General features: G+C 41.9%; 1 pseudogene; it reads left to right on the top strand.

Annotated features, from left to right (window-relative positions):
* LOC147448665 (uncharacterized) overlaps positions 1-17,665 on the top strand; it is a 44,649-nt pseudogene extending 26,984 nt beyond the window's left edge.
* Positions 17,666-18,345: the final 680 nt, after the last annotated feature.

Here is an 18,345-nt window from a genome sequence, read left to right as displayed (position 1 = left end):
GTCCATTGAAACATGGAGAGAAGGATGCTCCACCATTTGTCCAAGGTAGGCTCCATTGAAACATGAGGAGAAGCAAGGTGCACCATGTCTCCAAGATGCTAAGCTCCATCGAAAAACATTAAACCCACGATATGTCGTAGATGAGGGGTTTACATTCAAGGTCCACACTTGTCCAAGCTATTATTGCTAGTAGCCTGAGTGGTTTGGTCTCAAGATTCACCACTTTTCCACTCTATGTCATTATATTAAGAATATGCGCGTGTTAAGGTCCACCACTTGTCCAACCTATAAGGCTACATCTTAAAGGTTATTCTTTATTACCACTTGGAGTGACCATGATAGGTTTTACATGGGGGTTTGGTTCCAAGGTCCACCACTTGTCCAAGCTAACTCTATTGAAACATAGAGAGAAACAAAGGTCCACCACTTGTCCAAGCTAGGGTCCATTGAAACATGGAGAGAAGGATGCTCCACCATTTGTCCAAGATAGGCTCCATTGAAACATGACGAGAAGCAAGCTGCACCATGTCTCCAAGATGCTAGGCTCCATCGAAATACATTAAACCCACGATATTTCGTAGATGAGGGGTTTACATTCAAGGTCCACCACTTGTCCAAGCTATTATTGCTAGTAGCCTGAGTGGTTTGGTCTCAAGATTCACCACTTTTATTAAGAATATGTGGGTGTTAAGGTCCACCACTTGTCCAACCTATAAGGCTACATCTTAAAGGTTATTCTTTCTTACTACTTGGAGTGACCATGATAGGTTTTACATGGGGGTTTGGTTCCAAGGTCCACCACTTGTCCAAGCTAACTCTATTGAAACATAGAGAGAAGCAAAGGTCCACCCCTTGTCTAAGCTAGGGTCCATTGAAACATGGAGAGAAGGATGCTCCACCATTTGTCCAAGGTAGGCTCCATTGAAACATGAGGAGAAGCAAGGTGCACCATGTCTCCAAGATGCTAGGCTCCATCGAAAAACATTAAACCCACGATATGTCGTAGATGAGGGGTTTACATTCAAGGTCCCCACTTGTCCAAGCTATTATTGCTAGTAGCCTGAGTGGTTTGGTCTCAAGATTCACCACTTTTCCACTCTATGTCATTATATTAAGAATATGCGCGTGTTAAGGTCCACCACTTGTCCAACCTATAAGGCTACATCTTAAAGGTTATTCTTTATTACCACTTGGAGTGACCATGATAGGTTTTACATGGGGGTTTGGTTCCAAGGTCCACCACTTGTCCAAGCTAACTCTATTGAAACATAGAGAGAAACAAAGGTCCACCACTTGTCCAAGCTAGGGTCCATTGAAACATGGAGAGAAGGATGCTCCACCATTTGTCCAAGATAGGCTCCATTGAAACATGACGAGAAGCAAGCTGCACCATGTCTCCAAGATGCTAGGCTCCATCGAAATACATTAAACCCACGATATTTCGTAGATGAGGGGTTTACATTCAAGGTCCACCACTTGTCCAAGCTATTATTGCTAGTAGCCTGAGTGGTTTGGTCTCAAGATTCACCACTTTTATTAAGAATATGTGGGTGTTAAGGTCCACCACTTGTCCAACCTATAAGGCTACATCTTAAAGGTTATTCTTTCTTACTACTTGGAGTGACCATGATAGGTTTTACATGGGGGTTTGGTTCCAAGGTCCACCACTTGTCCAAGCTAACTCTATTGAAACATAGAGAGAAGCAAAGGTCCACCCCTTGTCTAAGCTAGGGTCCATTGAAACATGGAGAGAAGGATGCTCCACCATTTGTCCAAGGTAGGCTCCATTGAAACATGAGGAGAAGCAAGGTGCACCATGTCTCCAAGATGCTAGGCTCCATCGAAAAACATTAAACCCACGATATGTCGTAGATGAGGGGTTTACATTCAAGGTCCACACTTGTCCAAGCTATTATTGCTAGTAGCCTGAGTGGTTTGGTCTCAAGATTCACCACTTTTCCACTCTATGTCATTATATTAAGAATATGCGCGGGTGTTAAGGTCCACCACTTGTCCAACCTATAAGGCTACATCTTAAAGGTTATTCTTTATTACCACTTGGAGTGACCATGATAGGTTTTACATGGGGGTTTGGTTCCAAGGTCCACCACTTGTCCAAGCTAACTCTATTGAAACATAGAGAGAAACAAAGGTCCACCACTTGTCCAAGCTAGGGTCCATTGAAACATGGAGAGAAGGATGCTCCACCATTTGTCCAAGATAGGCTCCATTGAAACATGACGAGAAGCAAGCTGCACCATGTCTCCAAGATGCTAGGCTCCATCGAAATACATTAAACCCACGATATTTCGTAGATGAGGGGTTTACATTCAAGGTCCACCACTTGTCCAAGCTATTATTGCTAGTAGCCTGAGTGGTTTGGTCTCAAGATTCACCACTTTTATTAAGAATATGTGGTGTTAAGGTCCACCACTTGTCCAACCTATAAGGCTACATCTTAAAGGTTATTCTTTCTTACTACTTGGAGTGACCATGATAGGTTTTACATGGGGGTTTGGTTCCAAGGTCCACCACTTGTCCAAGCTAACTCTATTGAAACATAGAGAGAAGCAAAGGTCCACCCCTTGTCTAAGCTAGGGTCCATTGAAACATGGAGAGAAGGATGCTCCACCATTTGTGCAAGGTAGCTCCATTGAAACATGAGGAGAATCAAGGTGCACCATGTCTCCAAGATGCTAGGCTCCATCGAAAAACATTAAACCCACGATATGTCTAGATGAGGGTTTACAGTCAAGGTCCACCACTTGTCCAAGCTATTATTGCTAGTAGCATGAGTGGTTTTGGTCTCAAGATTCACCACTTTTCCACTCTATGTCATTATATTAAGAATATGCGCGTGTTAAGGTCCACCACTTGTCCAACCTATAAGGCTATATCTTAAAGGTTATTCTTTCTCACCACTTGGAGTGACCATGATAGGTTTTACATGGGGTTTGGTTCCAAGGTCCACCACTTGTCCAAGCTAACTCTATTGAATATAGAGAGAAGTAAAGGTCCACCACTTGTCCAAGCTAGGGTCCATTGAAACATGGAGAGAAGGATGCTCCACCATTTGTCCAAGATAGGCTCCATTGAAACATGAAGAGAAGCAAGATGCACGATGTCTCCAAGATGCTAGGCTCCATCGAAATACCTTAAACCCACGATATTTCGTAGATGGGGGGTTTACTTTCAAGGTCCACCACTTGTCCAAGCTATTATCGCTAGTAGCATGGTTTGGTCTCAAGATTCACCAGTTTTCCACTCTATGTCATTATATGAAGAATATCTGGGTGTTAAGGTCCACCACTTGTCCAACCTATAAGGCTATATTCTAAATGATATTTTTTTTGACCACTTGGAATGTGCATGATATGTTTTACATGGGGTTTTATTCCAAGGTCCACCACTTGTCCAAGCTAGATCTATTACATATATATTATACATACAATATTCAACTAGATTCCCTACCTATCATGTCCAGTAGCATGGATGCTCTAGCTTGAAGGTCCACCACTTGTCCAACCTATACTCTCTTATGTAAGGGAGATCTCGCTATAAATTCAAAACCTTCCCGCCTAAATTTAAAATATCCCTCCCAAATCTTAAATATCCCGCCTAAATTTTAAACTATCCCGCCAAATTTTAAAATTCAAACTTTTTTATAAAAATTTAAATTTTACTACTTAAATTTAAAATATTCCACGCAAAATTGATTTTAAATTCAAGTTTACCACAAAAAGATATCATTATACCACCTAAATTCAAATATGCAAACCTCAAATCATTATATTGTACATAAATTCAAACAAATTCAAATTAACAAGCCTAAACTGATATTAGTTTGCATAGATATGAATTTATCACACCTAAATTATGTCACCATGTTAGAGAGAGTGGTTAGAGAATTTGAACAAGGTCCACCACTTGTCCAACCTAGATACCAAGAAGGATTGAGTGTACAAGGTATTGTTTGGAGGTCCTTATAGTCCATTGGTCTCAAGGTCCACCACTTGTGGTAAGGGTCACCAAAAAGTGTATATATTCATCCAAAGAAATACACGTATTTTTGGTCTACATGTCCTAGTTTAAACCATTTATGTCCATTAGGTGTATCACTAAACAACACTACTATTTTTGAGAAACAGAAGTTACAATCATATCTACAAATGGATTAGAGGAAAATCAGCTCAGCATACATCCAGAACTCGCTACAAGAATCGACTTTAACAGATCACGCAAGTAAGTCTTCCATTCAATTTTACTAGTATTACAATGTGTTAGTTATTTGTGATATTTATGTATGTATATATACTATGTGTGCATATCGTAATTAAGTGTAATTGTGTATCTGCATTATGTATGAGTATTACAATGAAATAACACAAATATACATACATACACATAGATAACACAGACGCACACATACATGAGCATGTATTTTCAAGAGAGAGATAGCAAATACAGAGATAGATAGATAGAGAGAGAGAGAGAGAAAATAACTGTTTTTTAGAGAGAGAGAGAGAGAAAGATAACAGATTTCACTGTGTTTATGTATGTGGAAGAGAGGAAGACGATGTATGGGAATATGTGCACGTATTTTCAAGAGAGAGACAACAAGATAACAGATTTCATTGTGGTTATGTATGTGGAAGTGAGGAAGACGATGTGTGGGAATATGTGCATGTATTTTCAAGAGAGAGACAGCAAGATAACAGATTTCACTGTGGTTATGTATGTGGAAGAGAGGAAGACGATGTGTGGGAATATGTGTATGTGTGCGGGGATACTTTTAAACTATGTATCTCTGTCTTTTGACGAGAGAGTGTGTGTGCAAGAAGAGTTACAGAGAACCATCTCTCTATATGGAGAAAGACAGAGAGTGAGAGAGAGAGAAATACCTGTTTTTTCTCTATTCGTGAGGTGTGCAATGTCTCCTGAGAAGACTGCCCGATCCTGCCCTTCTGGAAAGCGTTGTGTACGCTGCTGTTTCTTTGTCTTGTGCGCGAACTTTCAATCCTGTGCACTCCACCTGTGTGTTGTGTACGATGCCGAGCTTGCTCCTCTACGCGCGCGTATACTCCAACTGTGTGCGATCCGTGTGCGCTTTCTGTGTTTTTGCTGCTCGCCTGCTTTCTCTGTGTGCGTTTCTCGTGCGCTCTCTGTGTGCCTAATCTTGATAGGGTTTATTAGAATGCCACGTATGCTACAAGTCCATGTTTTATCATAGGATTAAAAAAAACAAAAGCAATATAAAAAATTAACCAATTCACACGGCCAAAATTAAAGAAAATCATGTTTATTAGACCCCCCCGGGGCGCTGCCCCGGACCCCGCCTGGGGCGCTGCCCCTGGACCCCGCTCAGAACAATATCCCAAAATCAACCTCCCAAGCCCCGCCATCGAGAGCGCTATATTCCACATCCCCATCAAGAGCGCTACCCCCAAACCTCACGTGGAAGCGCTGCCTTGTCACCCCATTGTGGCATTGCCCTAAGACCCCGCATCTGGAGTGCTAAATGGGAACATTCTTCATTAGTGAAATTTTGAACATAAATTATATTAGCATATACTTAAATATAATACAAATATTAACATATTAGCTATACTACTAATTTACTATAGCAGTTCTAGATTATGTCCCATACTATATTTAAGGTGCCAAAGGTTTGGCCTTATGGTCCTAGATTTAGCCAAGTGGTCAACACATATAGGACCAAGTGCACACTGTGCCACAAAACTTGGCCACCACTTCACTTGCCAAAGTTTAGGCCACATGGTCAATCCTAACTTTCCAATGTTCTTATTATGTCACCTTTTGCCTCGTGGAAAACCTAGGCTTGTTTTCACATACTCAGGCACTTCAAGCCACAATAAATTGTCATTACTCTTCGGCAACCCTTTTGTTCAAGTCTTTGAAAAAACATTGTTTAAGGCCACCCTAAACCATTTTCATTTAGGGGTGTCTAAAACTAGCTTTTTGGCAATTCGAGAAGAAAATGGTCAAAGTTTTATACTTAGTTTTAACCACTTGACCAATTCAAATATTGGAAAGCAAGGTCTTGTAATACTTTTCTTTGGACATCACACATTAAAACTAGGTCCCTCACTTGTCCAAGCTATGCTCTAATACAATAAAGGGCTTTTGGTTTCAAGATGCACCACTTTCCCAACCTTGATTCCATTAAAGAAGCTAGCTCTACTTAGACATTTAATAGCAAGGTCTTGCAGCAGTTCAGATTGAACATTTTCCATGGCAGCTAGGTCCACCACTTATCTAAGCTATGCTCTAATAGAGTAAGGGGGTTTTGGTTTCAAGATCCACCACTTGTCCAAACTTGATTTGGGAAGCAAGGTCCTATAATAGTTTGCTTTGGACATTCACCATTACAACTAAGTCCACCACTTCTCCAAGCTATGTTCTAATACACTAAGGAGGTTTTGGTTTCAAGGAGAACCACTTGTACGACTCTGTTTTTGGAAGTAAGGTCTTTACATAGTTCACCTTGGACCTTGGACATTGGATACTACAACTAAGCCCACCACTTGTCCAAGATATCCTCTATATATAGCCAAAGGGTTTGGGTTTCAAGATTCACCACTTTTCCAACCTTTCTTCCATTAAAGAAAGGAGGGGCTTATAACTAGGTCCACCACTTGTCCAAGCTATGCTCTGATATGGAAAGGGGATTTTGGTTTCAAGGTCCACCACGTGTTCAACCTTGCAAGACTCAAGGGATACTTGGACATTGGAAAGCATAGTCCTATAGTAGTTGATAGGTGGCAGTGGGTATTACAACTAGGTCCAACCTATGCTCTCATATCGCAAAGAGGCTTTTCTTTCAAGGTCCACCACTTGTCCAACCTTGCTTCCATTAAAGAAATGAGGGGCTACGTAAACATTGGCAAGCAAGGTAGCAAGGTTCTAAGGTGTTTCACCTTGGATATTGGGCATTATAACTAGGTCCACCACTTGTCCAAGCTATGCTCTGATAAAGAAAGGGGATTTTCGTAAAGGTCCACCATGTGTTCAACCTTTCTAATATAGAAAGGGGATTTTTGTTTCAAGGTCCACCACGTGTTCAACCTTGAAAGACTCAAGGGATACTTGGACATTGGAAAGCATAGTCTTATAGTAGTTGATAGGTGGCAGTGGGTATTAAAACTAGGTCCAACCTATGCTCTTATATAGCAAAGAGGCTTTGGTTTCAAGGTCCACCACTTGTCCAACCTTACTTCCATTAAAGAAATGAGGGGCTACGTAAACATTGGCAAGCAAGGTAGCAAAGTCCTAAGGTATTTCACCTTGGATATTGGGCATTATAACTAGGTCCACCACTTGTCCAAGCTATGCTCTGATATAGAAAGGGGATTTTTGTTTCAAGGTCCACCACGTGTTCAACCTTGAAAGACTCAAGGGATACTTGGACATTGGAAAGCATAGTCCTATAGTAGTTGATAGGTGGCAGTGGGTATTACAACTAGGTCCACCACTTGTCCAACCTATGCTCTCATATAGCAAAGAGGCTTTGGTTTCAAGGTCCACCACTTGTCCAACCTTGCTTCCATTAATATAGCAAGGAGGATTTGGTCTCAAGGTTCACCACTTGTCCAACCTATGCAAACCTTTTTCATGTTGTAGCATGATTTTTGGTTTGAAGAGTATTTTTCTATAACTATGGATTTAACAATGTAATCTTTTTACTTACAGGATGGACTTTGAATCTGGGGAGAAAGTACATATGATACTTGACAATGAAATCGTTGGTATTGGTTGTGTGTGTAGAACAGATCCAGATTCCACTTGTGGTGGTACAAAGATAGGGCTGGGAAATGTCTCCATACTAGTGGAGGAATGCTTGAAGGATGTGGTCCTACCTTTTCCTACAATGGATACTTCATCTCTCCAAGGCTCATTATGGAGTGCTGTTCGATGGTCAAAGCTTCTTTTGCAATCTTTTGTATTAAATGGGAACTTAATTGATCCACACGAAAGCTACAATGGTGATGAAGAACATGATCATTCTGATCCTCTAGTTACAGATGCAATACCTATGACAAGCCCAGAATTTGAAGCAATGATTCGAGAGTCTTGGAGAAATCAGAGGGTCCTTTTAAAAGATGACACAATGATGCAAACCATGAATGAAGGGACCATCTTATATGTATTTCCACATGATTATGTCAACTTTCAGGAACTTGGTCCTGATTGTGTGGGTGTGGGTATTGAAAGAGAAAATGCAAGCATTCATGATGTGGTTGAAGTGGGTAGCATCACTTTGCTAAAGTGGCCCATCAAGCAGACAACAATGTTGAATGGGAGCCCATTACAACGCTTTGTTCCTGTTGATGGCATGCATGCTACATATGAGGATGTATCCAACGATGGCAATGTTGGAAAAAAACTTGATGGGAGTAATGTTGTCCAGTTGTCAAGGAAGAGACGATACACTTTCATGAACAGGACTCAAAAATCAAAAGCAGCACCAGCTTCGACTTTTTACCTTTCAAACAAATCAATTCAAAGGGTATCATGCATTGATTGTTGTGCACAAAAATGCTGCCAATTTGCAGATCGTGATATGGTGACAAGGTTACGACAACAATTTTGGGGAGAGTCTCAAAAATCACGCACTAATTATGTTTATGATGTTCTTTCTATATGTTATCAGAAAGATGAGAAGTCACGATACCAATTCAGGCTAAATGGCTCTATTGTTTGTTGTAGAGCATGGTATGAGCTACATGGAATACCAAAGACATCATTTTATCGATACAAGGAGAACTTTGAAAATGGTGTGCGCCAATATGTACATGGGAACACATGTACATTGAGAAGGGGACTTCAACATACTAGTTTAGCAAGAGCACTACTAAATGAGTTTGTGGAAAACAACTCTGAGAAAATGCCACATAGAAGTAGAACACTGCTAGATGGCTCAAGAGAGACTCAATTGGTGATTCCATCAACATACAAACAAGTGGATATTTTATGTGAAATCAACACGACACTTGACCAAATGGGCTATGAGAAGAAGCTATCCCAATCTTCTTTTGGTAGAATTTGGAACAAAGAGTAGCCACATGTCACTTTAACAAAGACGAGTGAGTTCTCTAAGTGCAATATTTGTAGCTCAATCAAGGCAAGGTTAGAAGCTAAACCTTCTCTTGAAGAGAGAGCTCTTCTCTTGAGGGAGAGAGAAGTTCACATGGCACAACAAAAGAGTTGCAGAAGCCTATATTATGCATGGCGCACGTATTCAGAAACTCAACCACAAAAATATGTATGCATAATCCATGATAAGATGGATCAAAAGAAGACTGCCATTCCTAGATTACGCATTGTTCCCAAGGGTGTGGATTCAGGATATAATCTGCAGGTGGCATTGATTGGCATGATCACTCATGGACATGGAGAAGGTCATTACGGACACTTTGTCTTGAATGGTTTGTGGCCAGCTGATCCAAATCTTACAATTGGCTCAATTGCTAATTGTTTACATAACCTCGAGAGGATAGATAAGCATCCTCTTGGTGATCTAGTAACAAATGGACTTCCAAGGAGCAATATTTCACTACTACATGCTTTGAACTCAAGGGATGCTTTGGACTACCATAACTTGAGTGATGGAAAAGAGCCCATTGTGCAGTCGTCAGAAATTGCAGAAGAGGAATTGGGGTCAACATTTCGCAGATTGCCAGAGAACTTGTTGCTACAATTGGATAATTGTGCAGGGGAAAACAAAAATCGATACTTATTTGCCTATTTGTCAATGCTTGTTGCAAGGGGTGTTTTCAAAACCATCCAGCTGGGATTTTTAATGGTTGGGCATACACATGAGGACATAGACGCCATGTTTAGTAGGTTTTCAGAGAAGTTGAGAGTTACACAAACCTATACTTTGCCACATTTGATGGATACATTACGAAACAGCTCATCTTCATCTCCAGCTCCATTTTTTCTCACAAAGATCCCTGATTTCAAGCAATATTGTGATGGCTATCTTTGTGATGGACAAGACATACTTGTTGGACATTCCAAACCGCTTCAGTTCAGGTTCTTTATGCAGGATGAGACACCAATGATGCAATATAAGGCACATGTAGGTGTATCAAGTTGGAGTGGAAGTATTCGCCTTTGGAAAACAGACACAGAAGGCAAGCCAATGTTACCACATGGAGATCCACCTCTAGTACAAATGGCGGAGTATGTCAAGGCCCACGAAGAAGTCATTTTGGGGCTAAAGAACTATATAAAATTTTGGAAAAATTTAGGGAATGGTTCAAGTATTCCGCGATATTATAGACCCGTGATAGATTATTGGAGTAAGGTAATTGAAGAGATTGGAAAAGCAATCATATCAGAGGGAGTCTTGTATGAAATGTTTTGGCCAAAAACTCAAGAATATTCTCACTACAAAGCACTACAATGAATTTGCAACAAGGAGCAGAAAGATTCCTAGGCCTTGAAGAGTTGAACGATCATTTTTGTGGGCCTCAACGAGATAGGCCAAGGGAAGAGTTTGACCCTATGTCTGATGTGCACCAAGGTGACTTTCTTATGCTTGTTCCGAGTGACACAGAAATCTATCCAGTGTGGCTTGCAATGGCTTTATCTGACATTGATAATGAGCCTACATCACCAAACTACAGAAAACTCTTGATTCAATATTGGGCACCTTGCGCGAGAAAAAGTGGGATGACAGATACTCAAGCTTACAGTAATTGTTGGAAGGGTTATTGGGCTGTCAACTATAAGGACCCACAAGTGTGGGAAACTATAGATGCAATTGTTTGGTCCTGGAGACCCAACAAAGAAGGACCATTTTCTAGAATAAAGATTCCAGAAAGACATGCTCTAAAAGCCAAAGAAGGCCTCACTCGTGCACATCAGCCACACTTGGATCAAAGTTCAGATATGGTATCAAATGTGGAGTAGAATTATGTGGAGCTTCTATTGTGACTATACTAGTCAATTTGTAAACAAAATCTTTTTTGTATCTTCCTTTGTTTTATGTAATTTATAGTTATTATTCAAATCCATGTGTTGTACATCCTCTTGACTTTTGGTGTTTATCAACACCACAATCCTATGAGATTTTCACTTTATTTACTAGCCACACACCTCAATTTTTCCCACTTTAAGTGGAAAATTCCCAAATTACATGAATTCGGTCGATTTGGAGATTCCCATAATGTGAGATTTTTACCAAAATACCTAATATGGTCTTCACCGTTTGTTTCCGAATGCAATGTTGTGACCTTCATCGTCCAGTTGTCCTGTAGAGATCAAATTTTTGCGAAGAGAAGGAACATGGCTAACATCTTTAAGCTTCCATTCATTTTCGTTAGCAGTTTTGACAGAAACTGTACCTTTGCCGACAATCTCACAAGCTTCATCATCTCCCAAGTATGCATACCCAAAATTACCTTTGGTGTAGTCTTGGAAATGTTGCTTGTGTGGTGTCGCATGGAATGAAGCCCCGAAATCTACTATCCAGGAATTAGACACATTGTCTAATGAGAGAATTAGAGCATCTTGCTCTACTTTACTTGCCACATTGGCCTCCGATGTTGGCTTGTTGTCTTGAGACTCTGTCTCCTTCTTCTTCTTGGACCAGCAATCCTTCTTTATGTGGCCCTTCTTGCTGCAGTTCCAACATTCAAGAACTGACTTTGTGCGTGACTTGCTCCGCCTTGAGTGATCACGACCCTTTTGGTTTTTGAACCTCTCCTTAAGCCTTCCTCTTGTTTCCACTGATAGTGCAGCACTTGATGATTCTCCTGTGCTTCTCCTTCGCATTTCCTCGCTTAGGAGAACACCCACAACATCATCAAACTTAAGAGTATTTGTGCTAGAGATAGAATTACTTACAGCCATCACAAGGCTGTCCCAACTATCCAGTAGAGATGATAGTATAAGGAGATTCGCACTTCGTTATCGAAATTGATTTTCAATGATTAAAGTTGACTTATGTTTGTGTTAAAGTCATTTAGGTGTTCTGCAACTGAACCATTCTCTGCCATCTTTAGATTGAACAAGCGCTTCATAAGAAATACCTTATTGGATGCCGATGGTTTCTCGTAGAAGCCGTCAAGTGACTTCATCAAGTCCTCCGTGGTCTTCATCTCCGAAACATTGAAGGCCACCGTTGATGCCAAGCTTAACCGGATTGTTCCCAGTGCCTTTCGATCAAGGACAATCCATGCTTCATCTGCCATTGTTGCGGGCTTTTTCGCAAGACCGCCTAGTGGCAAATAGAGGTCCTTCTGGTAGAGATAGTCTTCAATCTGCATCTTCCAATGTTGGTAGTTTTTGCCGTTGAACTTCTCAATCTTGAGCTTCCCTTCCTCCGCCATAACTCCCACTCAATTCAAGGAATCCTTTCCTTGAGATAATTTAGCTACGAGCAAACCTTGCTCTGATACCAGTTGTTAGGAAATAAGACGTAGCTAAATAGATAATTGAGTAGATTACTTAATGGAGAGAGACAGATTTATATACACGAGATTATAGAGTAGAGTAGAGATAGAGAGAGAGAGAGAGAGAGAGAGAGAGAGAGAGAGAGAGAGAGAGAGAGAGAGAGAGAGAGAGAGAGAGTACACACGATATACGTGGTGCACCCAATGTGGGCTACGTCCACGGGAAAGCAGCCACTCAATGGCTTTAGTACTTCAAAACAAGAAGTAGTTTACAAAGGGATTATACCCTTAATGGAGCTCCAGCCTTGCTTCACTCTCACCACCTCACACTCACCTTGTTGCATCAACTTCACACTATGAAATGTGTGTAGAAATGGCCTCCTTTTATAGGCCAAAAGGGCTGCCCTCTCTTATGAGAGACAGCCATGTGTAGCCGCCCTTGTGCGAATAAGTCCAAATCGGACCCTCCAATCCGCCCATGTGTGGCCGCCCTTGAGAAGACAAGTCCGCTTTTGAATTCGGCCACCGGCCACCGACCATTGACTTCCGACCACCGGCCACTGGCCATTGACTTCTGACCACCGGCCATCGGCCATTGACTACCGGCCACCGGCCAACCGACCGGTTGTTTTCCGACCACTTTCTGGCCGCCGTCCGGCCATAATATTCCGACGAAAAAGAATATTCCTTTAAAGTTGCCCCTGATTCTTGTCTGTGAAAAATTTGGTTTCCGGTGAGTGATTTTCCTTCACGCACGATGGCTTCTCCTCATAATGGGGGCCTTACAAATGTGCGCTTTTACCATAGAAAATTACAAGGGTAAATTAGGCTCCATACTTAACAAAAACCTTCTCTTCAAGCATGAAATCTCTACACTTAGGTCTTCATAACCACATAAAACATGCACTTAGTCAATCTCCTTGCTTGTAATGGGCCTTCGTATCTGCTTTATCACCCATGTCTGCACATGTAAGCATACACATCACTGCATGTGTCCTCTGCTAGGGTTGACACACTTTGGTTACACCATCATCGCCCAACCCCTCGTTGAACATTTATGTTCAACCAAAAGAAGTCTTTATCCATCTACAAACTATAAACACTCAAAAACACTATGAGAACACACCAAAAACCATATATATAGTCTTATTCCTGCTTATTGTCATCAACCCTCAAGTGGGTTACCCAACTCCTTGCATCACAGCAAAGCCTCCGCCTGAATCAAAGACATAACCTTAAGTGCAACCATTCATTTGGAGTAGCCTCATGTAGAACTGCACCATGCACATAACCAATGGTGCATATAGAATGCACACATCACTCCTTCTCCTCTCTATGCATCCACAAGCATCCAATCCTCTTCAAATTGAGCACGATCATGATCACCATCTTGTTCAACAGATGAATCATCCATATTGTCACCCGCCTTGAACCTATCTGGCATACCTTCCCAACCATAGATGATGGAAATCTCCTCCAATAACTCCTGTACCTATTGAATAGCCCACTGCATAGCTATATCCATAAGCATACTCATCACCTGTGAAGCACATACCACTTTTATAAGCTTGTCCATAGCCATAGCATGTGGCTCTTCACTTTGCACAATCGGCAACACCAGCTCTTTGATCAAAGGCTTCTTTACCTGCATCATCTTCATCTTCTCTTCCATACTTGTAGCAACCTTAAGCACCTCCTCTTTAGGACCATCCAAGAAAGTAGAGCCATACGGCTCCACTAACACCTCTCGTACATCATCTTCATGAATCAATTCTTCTAATATAGGATCCACTGCCATATTTTTAGACAAAAAATAAGAAAGCTCACCCCATACCATTTCATCCTGGAGCATATCATCAACACTTGTAGGAGTGGACATACCCACTTTGTTCATCTTCATCACCATTTGTCTCTGCCAAGCTCGAATATGGATCCACTTCATCTTCATCACAGGGTAGACTCGTCACCTCAACAACACTCTTCTTGAAAAATCCTCGTACCTGTTGCACCACTATGGCATACTCGATGGCTACCTTTAGGAACATAGATACCAATAGGGTACCGCACACCACTTTTACTTGCATAACATCTTCTACTCTTCAATTTTCTCTTCATTTATATTTCCAATCGACATCTCTTCATACACATAGTCAGGAATCTTTACTCTTACCAGCTTGACCTCATCAGAATAAGTTTGCTTGCCATAGGATGTGAAGTCTTCATATAGGCTTTCCTCTTTGCTAGTCTCCCAAAATTCGGAGCTTGTATTATCATCATCCTCGCCATAGGTTGGATGCGTGTCTGCATCTTCATCCTCTTTCTACTCCATGAAAAGTTGGCCACCGTCTTGGCTTTGTACACACTCTTTGTCCACTTTTGAGATTTTGATATTGGCAACATGACTGCAATCTACTACTTTTTCATGCACAATCTAAGTAAGAACATGCTCCTTTACCTCTTTATGCTGCTCTCGAAACCCGACATCTGCTACCTCTTTAGCACATCGACTCTATTCGACAAGAGGCTTATCCTCGTTAAAAAGCTCGTCCACCACTGGCACATGCACATCATAAACTAGAAACCTCCAAGGAACATAACTAACCATAGGCCTTACCTCAAGAGGCTCCGCACTTCGAACAATTGGCACCTCCTTTGGTTGAACCATAGGACACTTTGCAATCGTCCCAACAGGCACATAATCAATAGGCTTCAGCAAGCCCAGCTCTAGCTTCTGCTTCACTTTTTTGCTCTTCACTTTGGCCAAATAGACCATATCTTCATAGGTATCCGCTCCACACTCCACCTTTTCCTAAATCTTTGGATGCAAGAACTCAAGAAACTTTGAAAACTTTAGGTATAGGTTGCCTTTGACCCCGGCAGCAATCTCCAATTCCTTCCAACATGCTTCAAATTGCTCGAGAAAAATGGAAAAGTCTCTACTTACATCCTGACATACCGCCTTCAACCTAGCATCGGATTCTTCAGGAGAGATCGTTTGCCGAAATCGCTTCAGAAACTGCATTCGTAGCTCTCGCCATAAACTTCGATCACCATCACCTAAACCATTGAACCATATCTTTGCTTGTCCTCCACCTGCAGCTTTTCCGCATTTGTCAATCTACGCATTGACATCATCCACAATTCAAAATCGGCTGCCCAATCCTTTAGATCTTCAATACCTCGGAAAATGGGGCCAATGCTTGGCTTTTCCATCTCGATCAATTCGCAACTGCACTCTTTACTTTGACCATTTGCCAATCGTTTGGTGACTTCAAACTCTGCTTTTAGCTTCTACCAAGGAGCATCAAATAGCCCCTCAGTGGGGGCACCACTGATGGAAAGGGGGAAGAGGGAACAAACCCAACACAATGTTTGCCTCTCTATAGCCTAGGGATTCCGCTGCACCCCTATCCACACAGAATCTTTCACACAGTCACACACTTTTCTCAAACAAACTTGCAAGTACACCCGAAATCAATGGGCACACACTCGCACGGACCACAATCTACCTCACATCCATAAACACATCAATTTCTTGTTTCCCTTGCACATAATCACCTCTCTCCCTCTCTCTCTCTCTCTCTCTCTCTCTCTCTCTCTCTCTCTCTCTCTCTCTCTCTCTCTCTCTCTTCATATCACACCCTCGGGGGGGGGGGCACACCTGCCTACACACACCCGGAAACACCGCGCAATAGAGAAAAAGAGAAGAGAGGGGAGGGGGAAGAACACCAAAAGCAACACAACTAGAGCTTGCTTCTTCTTCAATTGATGGGCTATGATGGAGCATACAACCATCAAAGCTCTCTCCTTCTCTGTTCTGTCTGTCGCCCTCCTTAACACAACAGAGCACAAAAAGTTAAATATTTGCTAATCGGTGCAGAATTTGCCTATGTCCGTGAGATGCTCAAAACGTCCTTTTCCTTCTCCCACGCGACCTGTTTTTATAGAAAAATAGTTTCGCAAAAAAATTATAGAATGAGACTTTTCGGTCTCCCTCATTCAGAGGTGTGAAGTCTCTCACACCCTTTCCTTTCTTCCACTGACCATATGTCTTCCTTTACCCAAGTTGCATTGCATGTCCTAAGAGCCTTTTCCCATGTCAAAACCTTCTCTTCAAGCATGAAATCTCTACACTTAGGTCTTCATAACCACATAAAACATGTCCTTATTCAATCTCCTTGCTTGTAATGGGCCTTCGCATGTGCTTTATCACCCATGTCTGCACCTGTAATCAAACACATCACTGCATGTGCACTCTGCTAGGGTCGACACAGTTTGGCTGCACCAATGATACCATGTGGACCTTTGAGGCCTCAACAGTTGCAGAGAGGAGTCTACCGAGCACTACCCGATGTGCTTGACCACGTGCCTTCTGAAAAACAAGCAGTGGAGAAGATAGCTGAAGTGCCAAAGTCGGTGAGTTTTGTGGAGAAAGTCGAGATGTGTTCGAGCTATAGGAGTGCCTTAGATACGGATAGCACATGGGAAATGGAGTCTACGTTCTCAAGGTATGAGACATATGATGTTATGTATATCAATAATTTGGTCAAAGAACAGCAGGTTGCAGGTGAAGAGCGAGTTTGCGAAGATCAGGGGGTTGGGCACTGCTCTCTCGTGCCTTGTGATGGCCAGGCCATGTTGACTGAAGATGAGTGCTTCAATGAAGATGACTGGGGACTCGATGATCCAATGATTGATGTAGATGACGAGTCGCAGGTTTTGGTTGCTAAAGCTATGGCGAGGATACAGGACATGCGAGGCTGTGTGCCTGCTCCATTACCGCTTGAAGAGCCTACATATGAGGTTTATCTGGTGTTTGCTTTGGATGATCAGTTGCCACAGGTTGGTGCCATGCTGCTAATGGATCTGTTGATAAAGGTTGTTATGCAAGCATCACTATGCCGCTTGCTACAGGTTGCGTTTTAAAAAGATGATGATGCTATGAAGATCTCTCTAGACAATGGCTCAGAGACACAGGATGTAGGAGCTATGCAGGGTGTGCATGTTTGTTTTGGACATGGAGATGGTCCATGTATACAACTTTTTGAAGGGTGGTGCTATAAAGACCTACAAGACTGGTTGGCTGACAAAGTTACAGGTGCAAAGCAAGGAATACTTGCCTATGTTTTGCATACAGATGATGATGATCAAAGCTATATTTTTATCCTGGCAAAATCTTCATCCCAATTGGGAAGGCTCACGGCTTTCCATTTGACCCAGGTGGGCGCTACATCAGACAATGAAGCTCTCTATCTATCTACTAGATTCATTCTATATATCTAACCGCTTCATGTAAATAATATTTATCAGCTTCTTATTATGCAATGCTATTTTACCTACATAGAGCTATGGTTGAGCATAAATGCTCAACGAAGGGGTGGGAAATGATGGTTCACCCGGTTTGTGTTGAGCAACCTTACTTTTCTTTCATTTCTATCACATTTTAAGACGCAAATGATGATGCAATTGGTCCCTTACCAAGGGCCCAATCAGGTAAACTGTACATCATAGTGGGTGTAGACTACATGACACGAAGAATGCTTGTTCATGTGCTAAATGCCAATTGTGACAAGGTACCATTGGGTGTGTATGTGGGACGCGGCATTTTGAAGGTCGACAATGTTTTTTTGGGCCCACTAGCCTCGGAAAGGAGGATGCTTCTACTGGTGTGTATGCAAAATTGGGCGTCAAGGTCGGCTAATTTGAAGCTTGACATGTGCTGAAGGGAAGGTGTTTTATCTATTCCTCGGTTGGATCGCAAAGGAGAGAGTTGCTCAAAAGTCAAAGGCAAAGCTCAACACGATCGCATCCAAGCCTTAGCGTGGGAAGGCGGCACAAGTCGCAAGATAAGTTTGTTTTAAAAAGATGCCATGCTATTAAAAAAAAAAAGCGAGCTACAGTCGGCTGAAGGCAAGAGCGCCAT

This window comes from Adiantum capillus-veneris, chromosome 10 (assembly GCF_014529385.1).
Source record: "Adiantum capillus-veneris isolate H3 chromosome 10, ASM1452938v2, whole genome shotgun sequence".
NCBI lineage: Eukaryota > Viridiplantae > Streptophyta > Polypodiopsida > Polypodiales > Pteridaceae > Adiantum > Adiantum capillus-veneris.
Note: the sequence above shows the minus strand (reverse complement) of the source record. Positions and strands in the feature narration are given on the sequence as shown.